This window comes from Mytilus trossulus, chromosome 2 (genome assembly GCF_036588685.1).
Source record: "Mytilus trossulus isolate FHL-02 chromosome 2, PNRI_Mtr1.1.1.hap1, whole genome shotgun sequence".
Classification (NCBI taxonomy): Eukaryota; Metazoa; Mollusca; class Bivalvia; order Mytilida; family Mytilidae; genus Mytilus; species Mytilus trossulus.
Window position 1 is genome coordinate 8,000,400 of NC_086374.1, and position 18,949 is coordinate 8,019,348.

Here is an 18,949-nt window from a genome sequence, read left to right on the forward strand (position 1 = left end):
AATGAATAACAAAAATGCAAAACTTTAAAAGAAAAATTCAAATCGGAAAGCCCCTCATCAAATGGTAAAATCAAAACCTCAATAGTTCTGACTTGGTACAGGTATTTCCTTATTTCACATTCAAATCTATATTTAGATCTTTGAATATTGTTTTTATTGATAGAAATAATAAAGATTTGGTTATCATTAAACTAAACCAACGACCGATATTGTTTTTATACAAATATCAACTTTCAGGGTATTGCAATATGTCGGTACGTTTTCTTTAACTGCTAATAACGTCTTTACACTAAATCATTAATGATAGGAGTTTAGATCTGTACTTAATGATATTGTATATGTAGATACATGTTTGTTTTATTCGTTTTTTAACCATCTCTCAGTAACTGTGTGTACACTAGGATCCTTTTGTGTGTCTTTTTCGTTGTAAGTGATGTAAAAATACCTAGCCATGTTATGTGTTTCTTTTTATTCGTTTTTTTATGATTTCGATCTGATAAGTTAAGCATTTTTGAACTGATTTTTATAATTTGATCTTGTTTTCCGGTTACCCCACTATCCTCATTTGGGAAGGAATGTGCGCTCATACACATTTTTATGAAGCTGTCAAAGGTCAGGAACCTGTTGTTCAATTGTTGTCGTTGGTTCATGTCTATTATTAATATTTATGTAAAAGATTTTGTATTAAATAAGGCCGTTAGTTTTCTCATTTACATTTTTCAATATTTGTTTTATCTCGGACATAGTTATAGTACACTATATGATATTGGTTTTTATCGTTGCTGAAGGTCGAGCCGTTGTCTATACTTGCTTTATTCCACTTCATTTGAATTTTTGTGGAGGGTTGTCTTAAATGGCAATCATGCCACATTTCTTAATATAGAACGAGTTTGAATCTTGTTCGACCTATAAGATTGAATGTCCCTTTGTCAATTTCGTCTGTCTTTTTTTAAATATACCTGAGACTGTTATTTGCAGACTTTCATTGCTTTCAAGCTTTTATTGCCCTTTCGTATATTTAATTGTTAGTATGTATATATTGTGACAGTTATTTGACATTAATTTTTATTTCTAAAGATAGCATGTTTTGATCGTGTTGATGTAGTAGTACCGAATTTCGGATTTTTTACAGTCCTAGTTTTAGTCCATAAAATAAAAAAAAATCTCTCCTTTGATAAGTAAGCTACAATTGAGTCTTGTATGTTTAAACAACGAATGATTCTTTAGACTAAGAAATTTTTAGAACTTCACGGATAAAAAACATATGGACCTACAAAACTATGTTTGGTGAAACACATAATTATTTTAAAATTTGGCAACACCTATCACTTAAGCGCATGTTAATGTACTACATTCATTCTTGTAGCGATTTCAAAGAGTTTGTTGGTGTCACATAAATCCTACGCTTTACATGTATAGGCAGTGTTTTTTTTATTAATGCTATGAATTACGTTTTTGTTTTGTTTTATTTTGTTTGTTTGATTGTCAATGGTATGTCTATTTATACTTTCTATAAACTAAAATCAGGTTAAAAGACAAAGGTTGAAGTGTAAAAAACCTTTTTTTTTATTTTGAGTTATTTTATTGGGAAGGGATGACACATAACTGTGACTATAGTGTAGATATAGCACGTACTGGGCGCCGAATGGGCTTCTTGTGGTTTTGTTCAAAATTGAATTCTGTCATATAAACAAAATCATTTTTATCTCACAAAATTATGTGATACAGACTTGTTTTGTGAGAACTTCAATTTTGTGATTACAAAATTCATTTTTGTCAAAAAGGTATGCAAATATATATTTATTTGCATACAAAATTGACTCTGGTGACTTTTGTGACACCAAATTAACTTTCGTGTTAAATTTTCACTTCTGTTTAACAAAACTCGGTTTTGTCTACACAAAAATAAACAAAAAATTAAACTTTGTCATCACAAAAATGAATTTTGTGTAAAAAATGAATTTTGTTTCACAAAAGTCAATTTTATCAACACAAAATTAAATTTTGTCATGACAAAAATGAACAAAAAATTAAACTTTATTTTTGTGTAGACCAAATTGACTTCAACTATCGGTATTATATGGGTGAAATGTCAGTTTCCCTAAAAAAAAGAGGGCAGAAATACTTTGTATACTTATACGAAATAATGACAAGGTTAAAGGAATCACTATAGATGACTCAGAGTATCTCACCTCACAATATGCAGATGATATCTCTCTAATACTTGGTGGATCACTTGAATCTTTGAATGCAACTCTCCGTACTCAAGATAAGTATGCAGATTTATCAGGTCTCAATATAAACTTAGACTAGACCAAGGTTGTTTGGATTGGGAAGAAAATGTTTAGCCAAGAAACTATGTGTGTTTAGTGGGGATTGAAATGAGGTTCTAGCAGATTTACACTTCTTGAGATAAATTTCTCAGAAGATATTAGTAAAATTGAAAATTTAAACTATAACCCCAGGTTATATCAAAATTATGGGAAGACCTTAACTCATGGATATTTGAGAAGACAGAAATAGAACTAACTTTTAATATTGATTTGGTTTTATTTGGTATTTTGACACAGATAAAAATGATATAAGAAACTTAATACTTCTGTTCACAAAATTCTACATCTACAGAAGAAAATTATCCATGGAACAAACCATTATTATAGCACTTAGAAAGTTTTAAAGAAAAACTTATTAATAGAAAAAAATATATTCTATAAAAATAAATCATTCAGTGGGGCAGAAAACTACTAAAACCCCTGGACTCCTTTACAATCATAAAAAAAAAGAAAAGCAAATAGACTTCACATATAATGTTTATATTTCATATCCAAAAAGTAAAATCACAAAAATACTGAACTCAGAGGAAAATCAATTTGGAAAGTCCATAATCACATGGCAAAATCAGAAAACAAAACGCATCAAAAACGAATGGACAAGAACTGTCATATTCCTGACTTGGTACAGGCATTTTCAAATGTAGAAAAATGGTGGATTAAACCTGGTTCTATAGCGCTAACCCTCTCACTTTAATAACAGTCTCATCAAATTCCGTTACATTTACATGATGCGTTAAATAAACAGTCACAATTAATAAAATAGTCAAAATATGGGTACATCAGTCTCTGTCATAAAATCATTATCAGCAATGTATCAAACTAAGGCCGTGTTCACACCAAACGCTGTGTACAGTAAACATGTTTACATTTGGTTTAATGTAACGTACATTAGTTTCGCATTACATTTGTTCACATCTATACACCTTGTTTAGCTACCTGTGCATAAGTTTTGTTCACACTTGTAAACTTTATGTCATTTAAATGTTCATTAAGTAGAACAGAATTCAAATTTTCAAACAACTTTTCTAGCAGTTAGGGAACGACCATTAGACTTTAAAGAAAGGGGGGTGATTTAACCAAAATTTGATTTTTTTAAAATCGGGTCATACAGATGATTAGAATGAACAAATATTCTGAATCCAAAGTTTGACCATACATTATAGTGTCAAATTCAAATATTGAATTGGTACCATAGAAAGAATAAATAAATATAAACTTTCGCGCGAGAACCCCCCCCCCCCCCTTTTGTTTTGAAATAAAATGTTTGCTCCTTTAAGAAAGTCATTTTGGATGAATTGCAGTAGTTTAAAGATGTCTCGATTACGCATTAAAAACGTAGACTGCATCAGCTTGCTTACAGGCTAGACTAAGAAATAGAATTGCGATGTTAAGGATCACTACATTTCTATCTTTTCTGTTTGTTTAAAATGGTATGTTTAGCAAAACATGATTTACACTACATGTAAACATTGAGTTTTATCAATGAAAACGTAATTATGTTTAGTTTATGTGCGAGTTACACTAACACAACACCGAGTTTAGGTCAATGTGAACACGGCCTAAATCAACTGTGTCTATCAAACATATTATATATCTTCTTTATAGTGTATATAACTATTATGCACTACAAACGTGGGTAACTTATCATTTTTATGTGCAAATAAGAAACAAAGAAATTTAATATTAAAGACTATATATATTGTTTCAAAACCTGTGCATTTGTTATACAGATAATTATGTTTTAAAATCTTAATTAATTTAAATGGCTTCTTTCATTTTGAAATAACTGACATGGTATAATTTTTTTATCTTTTTTTTAAATATTGAAAATTGAATGTGTAATACTAAAAAATACTAGCAACTGTATAAATATGTTATTTACTGATGTTAACGCAGCCTGGATAAGGTACCGGTACTTCATGTTTTGAACTAACAAATGTACAGATTTCAATAAAATATGATAAACTTTTTTTTTAAATTACGTCTGTGACACAAAAATAACTTTTGTGACAAAAATGACTTTTGTGACAAAATGACTTTTGTGACACAAAATTGACTTTGTGTTAAATTTTCACTTCTGATAATCAAACTCAACTCTATCTACACCAAAAAATATGACAAAATCTCAGTTTTGTATGCAAATCAATTCACAGAATCCAAACTAAACTAATTTGCATACAAAATTGACTTTTGTCGCCCATTTTCAAATTAGGTAACACAAGTAAATTCTGTGTTACAAACATATTTTGTCATGACAAAACTAATTTTGTCCACTGAAAGATAATTTTGGTTGTTTTGTATGACTAAACCAATTTTTGATGTACAGTAGTTGTCGTTTGTTTATGTATTATATACGTGTTTCTCGTTTCTCGTTTTGTTTATATAGATTAGACCGTTGGTTTTCCCGTTTGAATGGTTTTACACTAGCAATTTTGGGGCCTTTTATAGCTTGTTGTTCGGTGTAAGCCAAGGCTCCGTGTTGAAGGCCTTACTTCAACCTATAATGGTTTACTTTTTAAATTGTTACTTGGATGGAGAGTTGTCTTTTTGGCACTCATACCACATCTTCCTATATCTATTTTGTCCACCGAAAGATAATTATGTATGACAAAATTCAAATTTGTGATATGCTACAAAATTTGTTAAACTGAACTCATTTTTGTTAAACAAAACTCACTTTTGTCCGTACAAAATTGAATTTCGAGTACAAAACCACAAGAGTGCCATTCGGCGCCCCGTAAAACGTGCAACGACGTGGAGGTTAAAAAAAGATGTTAGGTAGAAATCAATATAACGTTTTACTTCTGATGATGAAGCAATCATTATATATATGTGTTGCTAAGGCTTGTTACTTACTAAATAAAATTAAATAGTATTGAATAGATCTGAAAGTAATGATTTTGTATTGAGTGTTTTAAAATTCCTAAAATTTCATTAAACCACATTTAAAAATTCACACCAAACACAACGATAAAGACAATATTTATACACGAATATCGTTAATAGACATATGTGACACCTTGTATACATATGACCTTTTGTTGTTTGAAAGATGTGTTCTTTTATAAACGCGAACTTAATGGTCTTAACAAGCAGTCTCAGCATCATATTATCGTCTCTTGTAGTTGCAGATAACACACATCAGCCTATAATAAACCGCTGCAATGCAACGTTCACGTTCCACATGTACGACGAAAATCCAGCAAAAGACATGGACCTTTATAGTTATTTTGGAGATGCTACGGAACTAGACGAGCCTTACGTCCTTTGGTCTAATCAAAGGGATTTCAATATTTTGGATATGACCATGGAAGTTCAGTATGATACAGAGTTCAATGGTTCTCAAACTAATCCAGATTACGTTGATAGCATGAAACTTGGAATCATTGGTGCTAAAATTGACACTCAACATTTCAAGTTGGGTTCAGGTAAGGAATTTATGAGTTAGTTTGAGTCTTCAATATCACTTTCCCTTTGAATGTTTGTTATGTAATGATATATCTGCTTTTTACTCAAAGATGTTTAACATAAGAAAGATCAAAACGTTTAACGTGATTTCGATTTTAATTCTCTTAGGAGTTCGGTATTTTTGTTTTTTTAATTATCTATATAAATTGAACCAAATTTTGAATCCCTTGTGAAAGAAATGTTTGGAAATGGCAAGACATGATTGCCAAACTATGACGTGTTTTGCATATTTAATACTCCATTATAATAGTTTATTCCCGATTGTCCCACTTTTTAAAAAATCTAGAGTTCTGATTGTTCCACATGAAAAGTCCTGATTGTCCCACATTATTTTTCTGTTATTTCTTAAGTTGCAATGAATTATATTGAATCTACAATGCAACATTAAAATACCAACCGATAATTTCACATGTGACGTGGTTATTTCACTGCTTATAAAACTGTAAATAGTGCATTTTTTTTAATTTGGATGCATATACAGCTGCAGAAAATGACGTTTTTTCTCATTTCATGACCATTTGATAAATATGAGTTAATTCTGAATAGAAAATGCATATTTTTGAAGGAAACCTATAAAACAGAAATTACAAATCATTTAACAAAAAACAATTTGTGTTTATCTATTAAAACAAAAAAGTTATGTCTATCTTCAGAAAGGGAAAATACGGCCACAAATCCGAATTTTTAGCAAATATACAAAATTTCGACCCCATTTAACCCGAAAAGTAGCAGATGAAGGTTATTTTTTATCACATATTTGATTTAATCAGGCAAAAATAGCCTTCATGAAAACTTTCATCAAACTCATAAATACGGGATCAAAACTGTATCGTATGCCCTTAATATGCCAGACGCACGTTTCGTCTACATAAGACTCATCAGTGACGCTCAGATCATAATAGTTTATAAAGCAAAAAAGTACAAAGTTGAATTTTGATGTTTACCTGTTTTGTCATTTAGAACGAAAAATTTATTTCAATGTCGACTGCTGTACCACTATTCAAGTGATAAATACGGGGATTTATAAGTCCCTAACAATTGTTCAGCTTCACAACACGGTTGTAGTTATAATATTGACGGTACCAATAGTGTTCTACTCCAGATGCACTTTCGACTCTAATCGCTGAATGTGAATAAATGGATGCCTTTCATGACAGCTTATATAAGATTGATTGAATAATTGTTGTGTTTTTTTCAAAATCCGGTGGCAAATGTTTAATTTAGGAGGAGAACAAATGATCAATAGATATTTCCTGTCAAAAAGGACGTCCGGGATGAGGCTCAGGAAATTTTGACTGTCACATGAGAAAGTGGATTAATTTGGAAGGGAGTATTTTTCCTTGAAATAATCACCTTTGGTTCAATTAAGGAATAGGTGTAGGGGTTCTAAACGTGTGGAGAGCGCGCCATACTCTCTACATGAGGCATCGGATTTTCGTGTTTATTCTAACTAGACGTGACTGCGTATTTACATATCCTGCAAGCAATAACAGGGGTCCAATAATGGCAAGGGTGTCCAAATTGCTATCTTCTTGCAACCTTTGTTATGTAAGGGTTTTGGGGTTGGTTTTTTTGGTAATTTTTTTTTGGGGGGGGGGGTGACAGGTATAAAAAGGGTACAGAGAGCATATAGAAAGGATAAGAAGAATACGACATAATGGAATAAAAGAAATGTTTTTTTCATAAGAAGACGGAGGACAGCGCTCACACGAATGTTTTTAAAACTCTGCTATATTCTGTTTACGCTGGTCCTAAGTTTAGTGGTTATCGTTAGCTCTCTTTATGAGTTTAACATATTGTTGAAGGAATTTCAAAGACGTGTGTTGGTCTCTTGTGGATATATATAGTTGTCGTATGGGCAAAAATACTTCTTATTGATTTAATTTTGAAAGCTAAAGTTTCTGATTATTTTAAGTTTTTGGACCTTTAAAGCTGATTATATGGTTTGGGTTTATGTCATTGTGGACCGCCGTAAATTTGTCAAGTTGCATGTCATTTTGTCTCTGTTTAAAAGTTGTCTCATTGTCATTGTCAATCATATTTCCTGTTATTATTTTTGTATATATATTTGAAGTGAAAAAAAATAAATATTGAAGAAATATTGATGAAGTTTATATATTTTGTTAGATGATTCCGTACAGGATAAGACATACACCTGCAAGGGACCATCATCTGTTAACCCTATCAGCAATCAAGTATTAGTATGCAAGTTGAACGGAACAAATAACATTAGAGTTGATTCAGCCGACAGGTAAATGTATATGTAATGTATTTTTTTCAAGTTATTAAATAAATGAATACAAATACTTATGTACACCGTAGTGAACAACACTGTATGACATGTACCCCAGTTCTGATCAAATGAAATTACAGATGTATTAAATTTTGTTCACATTGTCCAAGAATAAGACTTAAAAGTTTGCTGTACTACAACACATTTATTCTTGGAATCAGTATTCCGGTGTCTTTTTATTACTTTCGTGTATCTAGTTCACTTTTAATTTGAACTTAAATCACTATTTTCAGTTTGCAGGAGTTTTAGTTTGCATTTAATAATGAAATTACACTGTTATCTACACAGACAACCATGAAATTAAAAAGGGAATTTGAAGCAGCTATGCAACAACTTTTGGTTTTACCGTCTATATTTGAAGTTATTTCAAGATGAGGGATACACACCATGAATATTGTGTTGATTTTGGTGGTACGGAAATACTTATATGACATCACTCTAAACAAGTAGGGTAAATCTTCTTGTTTTATGTATATAAAAAAAAGATGTGGTATGATGGCCATTGAGACTACTCTCCATTAGAAATAAAATGACATACAAGTAAGTAGCTATAAGTTATTGTATGGCCTTCAATAATGAGGGGGGAACATACCGCCTAGTAGCCTATAAAACCTCATAATTCAAGCGAGAAAACTTATGGCCTGATTTATACTGAATTCAAAACAGTAGATAAAAATTCAAAAATAATATGTTTTGCTTAACTGTATACATCTTTTTTCAGGTTTGTTTTAACATTTAGTGCTACAGCAGGAGGATTCAGAATTCCCCGTAATCGTGATACAGGACAAACATATTCTACAGAGTATTATACTGAAAAGACTACGACAAATGTAATTGAATTTAGATTTGACTACGTCAGCCCAACTCATTGTATTGAAGAAAGCACATGTACTAATGATGAAAGACCATTATATCTCACAGAAGACATAACGCAGGTACTTATTATTGATGTGTATATAAACGTTTGTAAGAATTTAATATTTTGGTATTTATGATTTTGATTCTCTGAATACTGCGAAATCTTCTTAAACTTTGATTGTTACTTTGGTATCGTCTGCCTTGAATTGCAGTTGTTTCTTTGGTATCGTCCGCCTTGAATTTCGGTTATTACTTTGGTATTTCCCCGCGTTGATTTTTAATTGTTACTTTGGTATCGTCCGCCTTGAATTTTGGTTGTTACTTTGGAATCGTCCGCCTTGACTTTCGATAGTTACCTTAGTATCGTTCGCATTGAATTTCGGTTTTTACTTTGGTATCTTCCGCCTTGAATTTCGGTTGTTACTTTGGTATCGTCCGCCTTGACTTTCGATAGTTACCTTAGTATCGTTCGCATTGAATTTCGGTTTTTACTTTGGTATCGTCCGCCTTGAATTTCGATTGTTACTTTGGTATCGTCCGCCTTGATTGTTACTTTGGTATCGTCCGACTTTTTGGTGAGAATTCAAATTCTTATTATTATTATTTCCTGCTTTTTAAAGGGGCACTAGCTGCTTAATCCATGATCACCGTTTTAACTCAAATTCACATGTTTTATTTTTTAACTATGTAAAACATTTTTCCAAACTATTTAAAGTATAAAATAAAAAATTTACAGGACATGGTCTCAAAAAGATGTAACGTTAGCTTTGTTTCGTGATAATTGTAGCCAAGACGTCATCTAATAGACTATCGAATTGACCTTATATGACCATATAAGCGATATAAACATAAACATAGATATGAATAGATTAAGCAACACGTGCAATTTGATTTTTATAAGTCTGTTAAATTTTGTATTGTAGATTAAAAAACTTTGTTTACCGTCGTTTTTATGGATATTCGTTTCCTTTAGATAACCGTACACGGACATTACATGCGTTTTTCTATCTCTTTCTACGGGGTTAAATTATAGTTCACATGAATACGGGTTTAATCAGGTCGAATTATTCACTTTCAAGTGAATAAGTCATTAGCAATGTGTATCAGCTTAATTTTACCAAATTACACCACTTTAGCTGATAAAAGCTTTTTTCCCCCACTATTTCACTTTCATTAATGATTAAATAAAAAATCATACTTTTGTTGTTTTTTTTATATATCTGGAGCTCGTAGCTAGTGCCCCTTTAAAGTGGTGATATATTATTTTTATATATCTTGTCGGTCGATCTGTTCGTTGTGTTCTCTGTTCATTTCCTCCATTCATTATCTGCTGTTCAGGTCACCTGACCAAATAAGTGAGATTGTATCATCTATCGGCGACCGTACGTGGTCGTCGTCAGTTGACTTTAAGGCTATCTCCCCTGAAACTAATTGCTCATAATCATTATAATTAGTGAGTTATTTAGTTGAAGAAATATTTCTGGTGACCCGCCTGCCAACCAACGTGGTCGCCATGGCGAAAAAAAGAACAAAGGGAGTTTCAGAGTGTTGAGCTCTACCAATTGTTCATTCCCATATACTGTACGTCAAAATTGTCAGACGACTTCTTATATGTGCGATTGTGCCAAAATGACAAAGCTCACCCTTTTTTTCATTCTAACCTTTCATTTTGAAAACTATAATAGATACAGAGAAACACTAAATTGCTAAAATTATCAGCAAGACAACTTCTATAAATAAGTTTTGCACTGTCGAAATCGTCAATTGACTCCTTGTTAGAGATTTTGCCCTTCGATGATGATGTTTACCCATTTTTAGCGTGTTTGCCTTGAATATTAAAAACAATAATACAATAATACAAGGATAGAAACTCAATTGATTAAATGGATGAAATTTTAATACCAATCTGGCGATCCGTTGTTGGGTTGCTAACCCTAAATTGATAATTTTAAGATTTTTTTGCAGCTTTTGGTTATTATCTTTGATACTATTATGGATAGAAATTAACTGTAAACAGCAATATGTACAGCAAATTAAGACCTACACATAAGTCAACATGACCAAAATGATCAATTGACCCCTTGAAGGAGTTATTGCCCTTTATAGTCAATTTTTAACAATTTCATAAATTTTGTAAATTTTTGTAAACTTTTACAAAATATTTTGAAACACCTATATAGGAACCAAAAAATACTAGTGTTAAACCATTCAAACAGGAAAACCAACGGTCTATTTTGTATAAAACAGAGATTCAAAGTACAGGTCAGATTTTGTCGAATCAATCTGAACGAGGACAGTATGATTCATCTTTGTCACAAGTGAGTTTCACTGTTACAAATACAGAAAGTCTTACATGCGTGCGTTGCGAGCATATCAGATACATTATTTCGGTTCGTTCTTTATAAAATTTGTTATAAAATGTTATATATGTGAACAATAAATTTGATACCTAGCTATTTGATAACGACATTGGTTATCAAACCCCATGGATTGAACCTGGTTTTATAGCGCGAAACCTCTCACGTGTATGACAGTCTCATCAAATTCTGTCACATTAACAACGATGCAGTACCAAAACTGACATTATAGGCAAAATTGTCAAAATATGGGTACAGCAGTCAAATATTGATACAAATAAGTACTAATATTGATATAACGAAAACACCGCTATGATATTTTAAAAGTATCGCATTGATATTAGAACTAATAGCATTTGTATATGTATCTATATAAGAAAAACAAAACACTACAAATTTTACACGGACATAAATGTTTGCTTCTAACTAACTTCTGAATGTATATTTAGACTCAATTGTTGTTTATATTTGAACAATAAGTTTAATAAAGTTAGTATTTTTTTTATTTTTCGTTGCCGAGAACAACATTTTCCGCATTGAATGTCTGCATATTTACAATTGATATTATACAATATCGCTATGTGATATAAGAAAAGATTTTATCGATTTGCTACCTCCAGAGACTGAGCTCTATCTATAAAGACATTAAAGAGTCGAAATTTATTAAGTTATTTTTTAAAGGTATATACACACTAATAAAAACCAGCGAAATATTGTTATTCTTTATTGTAGAACAGCATAACTCCAAGATGGGACGGTTGGAAAGATGAATTGTCTCAGGTCATGAGGTATTCCATTGAAGTTTGGAAAATGGAATATAGCGGGGACTTTGATTACCTAAGGGAACCTTTGATAACAGAGACAGCAAATCCTATTCCTGCTTTTATTCGAGAAGTTAACGTCACCAACCAAATTCAATATCCGACGTTTCCACCAACAGAACCTGGAGTATATTCATGTATTCTGGAAGTCAGTGATAATGCAAACAATACACGATACGCGCGAAGATTTGTTTTATTTGATAAAACATCAACAGTTACAACACAAAACGAAAACCCAATAAAATGCACTACTGCTTCGTCGTCAACTGGTTATACATGGCAAACTAATGGTAATAAAACTGTACAAATATCATGGACAAACCATTTCATTAATACTGTACATGCAGCCGGTCATTTTCTCAGTCCAATTAGTGCATATGCGCCGCGACTAACTGATGGTGGTCGGAGAATCGACTATAAGAAAATTGAGAACAAATTTGATGATTACGAAGGCAAAATAACTAGAAATGGAACTGACAACATTAATGGTATAGTAAAGTTTGAGTTTGCATATCAAGCACCGTCTGCAGACGTTTCAAATTTGAATTGGATAGATCTTGATTTATCAGAGACCAGAACATTGACATTACCAAGTAGTGAAGATGGATTTTCACAAAAGTTTTGGGTTCGAGCTAGTGATATAATTGGAAATACTAAGGAGGATACTACAGTAGTTTATTTTGATAGTACACAACCTTCAATTGGGAATCCATCTTTGGATTATAATTTGAAAACAGGACGTTACGATTTTTCAAGCAGGCAAGTAATTTAAATCTTGATATTTGGTTAATAACACAGCATTAAATGTTAATATAATAAGCAAGAATTATAAATCCCATCTCACTATACAAGTCTTAAACCAAATTTGAATTTATTTTTAAGTTGCTTTTATGAATTTGTTATGAGATAATAGGTTATATCCTTTACATACTCTTTGATTATGTTTCTTTAAAAAACGTTGGAATTTTCACAAAAGAGAGTGATGGAAGGTAAATTCACAATATGTCAAGCTCTAAGTTTCTAGAGAATTTAGAAAGTAACATTAACATCTTCATATATAATTTTTAAAAACTAAATTTTCAAAAACATTTCGAATTTAACTGCAGATATATATTTTATGGCTTAAGAAAATAATAATAAATAAAGTGCGTGAATAAGTCATTTTCTTCAGAGCATTCACTTAAATTAGTCCAGCCTGGTTTCGTACTTACAATTTACTTATATCTACATTTTTTTTTAAATGAACTAGTTCTGTGTACATTTTACCTTTGTGCAATCCATCGAAATTGGCACAAGAAGCCCTCTGTGTGAAGTGTCCCCTTGACGAGGGATGTTTTTTCTAGAATTTATCATAAATTTTTTTTTATAAATGAGTCCGATTCTTCCTTAATGTATATATAGTGAGCGGCCAGTTTGTTATTCCGTATTCTATCTTCAATATCTTGCCGGCTGCAATGAGTATGTGACGAAAGTAATAAAAATTTGGAAATTCCGTAATATTAATGAATGATAGACATAGTTAAAAGAATTAAAACCAGAAGCTTATGTAAATAGCGTATATCTCTTTGTGAGACATAGACTTTTATCAATGAAATTTTATTTCAAGAAGAAAATAAAACAGACGATATATAAAAGTAAATATAGATGATTAAATAATACTTTTCCATACTAGATGTGTTTTAAAATAGATAAATAAGAATATTTTGTCTCTATCATACATACAAAAAAAAGTGCAATTTTCTCTAATTTCAAAACAAGTACTAAAAGTCACTAATATATCTTAACACTGACATGTTAACATTTTCAGACTCACATGACATCAACTAAAGAAATTTTTCATACTTTAAAATATAAGGGACGTTTTTACATTGAATGCTTGGTTTGTAACTGTATTGGGGTGTAAAAGCGTTGACTGAAGTACCTTTTGTATGAAGCGCGGAAGCGTTTCATTCTAAAAATGTGCGCACGGTCAACCCCTTGACAACCCAATGCAGTTACAAAAAGAAGTATTCAATAATTATAATTGATTTTTTTTAGCTATGATCAAGTTTTTACCTAATTTAAGTGTGCATTTCATTGTGGGACCTCGTGTCATCATGAATGATAAATGTAATTGTATACGTAATGAAGTTGCTGAAGGAATATCTCCAGATTGTGGTGTACGCAATTATAATAACGTCTCATATTAATCGATTTTTTTATATCTACTTTTCTCAATTGCTAACTGATAAGCACTGATTCTAAATTGAGTTAAGCTTTTTCGATACTGATATTTATTTGCTTAACATTAATATGCTCTCCTTTTGGAGATTTTTTTTTAATTTGAAATAAGTACTCAATTTGCCTGTAGTTACATCTGCATTATTGTCTATAGTTTTACCCAGTAATAAGGGAAATGATAGAAAGACGAAAAACAATTTGAATTCAAAATATATTCAGTTTAAACAGCCTCGGACGTTGGCTACATTATCCTGATCTTTCAATCTTCATAATAGTATACATGTAGTTAGGAAATGTAAATATATCTACAAATGAATTCAAGAGAAACTTGTGAAAATGTGTTGTTTTATGTTTACTGAGGGACTGAAAGTGCCAGTTTGCTATTCCAAAATATACAGTGAAAGACTACCGGAGATCACTCATATAAAAGTCTTTCAATGTTAATCAAATTTAATAAAACTTTCAGCTTGACTCGTCTCTACTCAATCTATGAATGCGATCTGAAACAAAATTGCCTTAATTTCACTTTATCCTTCCAGGTTATCATTTGTGTCTAAAGACGTGCATAGTGGAGTTCCCTTAGTTAAGCTGATAATTGTAACACAGTCTGGTGAAGTTAAATATGAACACAGATATAGTAATGCTGATTTGATAGTGGTAATCTGTTTTTTTGTTATTTTAAACATTCTTAAACGATTCAACAAATAGGTATCAGTCAAAGCAGTACAATGTTGAATGTTGTATGAAAAAGCAACTAATGATAAGTATGAACGTAGACTCAAACAGATTGTGTAGGAGTGTACTATTATATTACAATAAAGACACTGCCACTGATGGTGGTCACTTCTTGTTGAAGTATTTGATTACACTAATAATGACGGATGTTGTTTGACTGCCAGCAAGACAACCAGCCGCAACAATTCATTTAAAATTTGTTTGATCATTTTCTCATTAGCAATCATACACATCTATTTTATTGATATACGCAATTGTAGTCCACAGAACAGCCTTCAACAATGAGAAAACCTAATAGTATTGTAGGCTTCATAAAGTGTCGACACCACGAAATGTAAAACCATTTAGACATGTTAGACTAGAAAACTAATGGACTGACTTATAACAAATAAACTTATATGATAGACCCAATTCAAGCCTTATCTGGAATTTTGAGGTAAAAGCAGACACAAATGTAAGAATTAGTTGCCATTGGGCGAGCTAAACAAATCGGTACGATGCAAAAAAAACTAAATAATTGAAATAACGCACCGACACAAAATTACCAGCAGCTGCTGAAAGTTGTGTAAAGCCAATCACAACTTATAAATAAACCATGTTATACTATACTAAAGTATCAAATAGTACACATCCAGCATCATAGACAGCCTGAGAAACGTATTACCTGTTGCAATTCCAAGATATAAGTAACCAGTATCGACGGGATGTAAAATCACGAGGTCTCAAGGTTAAATATTAGTATTGTTGTCTTCCTTTTATTTCAGAGTGCTAGCGATTGTCAAACCATTGGAGAATGCTACTGTTCAGAAGCAGACCGTAGTAAATGTTACATGGCAACACTAAGGTTGGATATAGACAATTGTTGGATGGGGGTTGCTATGAATGCTACAACAACTGAGATGCACCGTTTAGAAATAACGTCATATAATGGAGCCATGTTATATAGAGAAAAAACTTTAAACGTAAGTTCCTGCATAGCATTTTGTGTGAGCAAAATCAAAATCGACTGTTATATATCAGCGTCATTTAGCTGCTTAACAAAAACAAATTAGTGTATTAACAAATATCCTTCAATACTTAATGTTAAAGAATAAATTATGCACTCATACTAATATTACCGTTATGAACTACTGTATGCCAATTTATCTTAATTTTTTTAATTTTATACAAGTTTTATTAAAAACAATTTTTCCAGATACATATCAAATTAAAACTAAATAATAGTTATCATAGGTACGACCATTTAAACAATGTATTCTTTAAACTTTACAGATAATAAGCGTGAGAAACCTCAGTGGTATACAAGAATGTAAGTAAAACTAGAGTCGATTGGGTAGGTCAACATTGTTTGTTTTTATTTTTGTTCTACTTCAGACTAATACCCTCTCGAAGATATCTAATGAGACGATAAACTATCCATGCTTCTTGATATTTGTACTTTTTTGTTAGCAATATTGGCAGCGGGAACAAGGTATTAGAAAGGTGAATCAACGCAAAAAACAATAGAATTTACTCACCATGTCGCATTAGGCCATATGAAGACAGCAATAGTGATCTGGAGTTTGTATTAGCTTCAATAAAGAACACACGGGGTGCAATACATTATTATTGTGAAATATTAAACATCGCAAGTACCACACGTTTTGAATTAAGTTTACCTCTTTTTGTGACAACTCATTGCTTATTTCATATCAATGTCGCAAAAAGTCATAGCTTTGTTGGTTTCTCTCAAATTTATTACACTGTCAGGAACTAGATTTTAAACTCGTTTTTTAAAGAAACTTCTATAAATGATAACAAAATGTTCGGGGTGAATTGATAACTACACAGAGATGTCAGTATATATTACAAACAGGGTTTTTAGCTCAAATGTCAGTCATAATAAATTTTATTTTGCGACTTACTTTTCATACATGAGTTATTTCAAATAATAAACAGATATTAATATTTAACAAATATTATGTATGGTGCATGTTTAACAAAAAAACTATTATCGGAATATAATACACGTTATCCGTAAAGTTAGCAAAATGTTTGGTTTCAAACACGGTATACAATGTGACTATCTTTGATAAGGATTTTTATTCCTTCCGACTTCGGCTCAGAGCATAAAAATACCAAGACGGGATGGTCATCTTAGTCCATTTTAGGAATTATGTCCCTTTGTAATGTCATTTATTGACGACGGGTTTATTTCATTTATGGACATCTGAATTGATTAAACTTATCACGGGTTTGTACTTTCATGGGAAGAATGACGAGTCATTTTGTTCAGTCTGTAGATAATAATGTTGAGCTTTGCAGAATGTTGTTTTTTCTTCTTTTGTCTTTTTTGTCACGACATTGTCACTTTAGTTTCGAGTAATAGTTCAACCAACCCTTTTGTTTTTTAAATTTCCTGTACCAAGTGGCAGTTGTTATAAAATAGTCCGTTTCAATATATGATGGCGTTTGGTTTGTTTGTTTGGTTTGTTATTTTGTTGTTGTTATTTTGTTTGTTTTGGCAATTCAATGTTTCTGTTGTTCCTTTGTTTTCTCCTTATAGTTGATGTGTTTCTCTAGGTTTAAGTTTTTAACATTCATTTGTTTTCGCTTCTTATAGTTGATGTGTTTCTCTAGATTTAAGTTTTTTACCCGCATTTGTTTTCGCTTATTCGATTTATGACTATTAAAGATCGGTGTATAACTGTTTTCTTTATATATCTAAATTACATCTTCAAATTTTATTTAAATTTATTCATCTTTTTGTTGTGACGGTTTTCTAGGAAGTCAAAATGTCAAATCATTTTTGCATATAGATGTTTATAAACACAGTTTGTGTGCTTGTTGGTGCAATCGTTTCCAGAAATATATAAAAAAAAAATATGATAATATGATAATGAATTGATGATGGGCCCGAATTTCTAAAACATTCGATTTTCATTGTATTTCGTATTGTGAAATACTTCGTCAATCATCCCATTGCTACTACTACATTCTTAGTTATTCTTTATTCAGATATTCGGTTAAGTGGATAGAAACTTGTTGTAACCTGAAAAACTTTGGAAGAAATAATTGGTTGCTTTATTTGTAATAGAATATTATACCAATATGCATTTTCTGCTTTGATGATGCAAAGCAAAATTAAAATATGTGCGATTCGAGTATGTGTTTATCAATGTCGCGTGTTCTCTATGGCAGTTGAATCTATCGAATTATTTTTTCAAGTATTCAAAAGATATAGCTTTTGATCTCTTAATGCCTCTCAATTGAACGTTGTTACGGAAAGACAAATGACACAATGTGAAGTCAATAATAAAACTCAGGATACCAGGATAGAAATTTCATATTTGCGCTATACACGCGTTTCGTCTACAAAAGACTCATCAGTGATTAAAGTGCGTATTTTTGTTTGTTTCCATTCCCCTTGATCAGTCCCTGTATAAAGTTTGTTTGAAAACAAATTTATATAATTTCAGTTTCAGAGAGTTCGATAATTATCCAACAATGGCACTCTCAAATCAAAAACTCATCGAGGGGGAAATATAACGGTCTTTTCAAATCTTCTTTGGCTTAGAAAGATATTTATTGATACTCTCATCTGCAGATCGTAAAAGCTGCAATGCTGCAAACTTAAAATACCAATTGAAACAGGAAGATGGAATGGAATTCTTAGTGATGAAAGACAGTGTCATATCTGCTCTTTGTCAATTGGAAATGAGTTTCATTACTTATTTGAGTGCTAATCTGATATTGTTAAAAATGTCAGAAAAAAATATATTTCAAAATATTACCGCATTCATCAATGTGTTGAGAAAATGAAGGGAATACTTTCATTTTGCTATATCAAAGTTCTTAAAAAACTAATTATTGTTTTTTTAAGAA

At 31.3% G+C, this 18,949-nt stretch overlaps 1 protein-coding gene across 1 annotated transcript in view; it reads left to right on the forward strand.

The window, feature by feature from the left end:
- LOC134704819 (fibroblast growth factor receptor 2-like) overlaps positions 1–18,949 on the forward strand; it is a 77,294-nt gene that overhangs the window by 41,440 nt on the left and 16,905 nt on the right. The window lies entirely within an intron of this gene.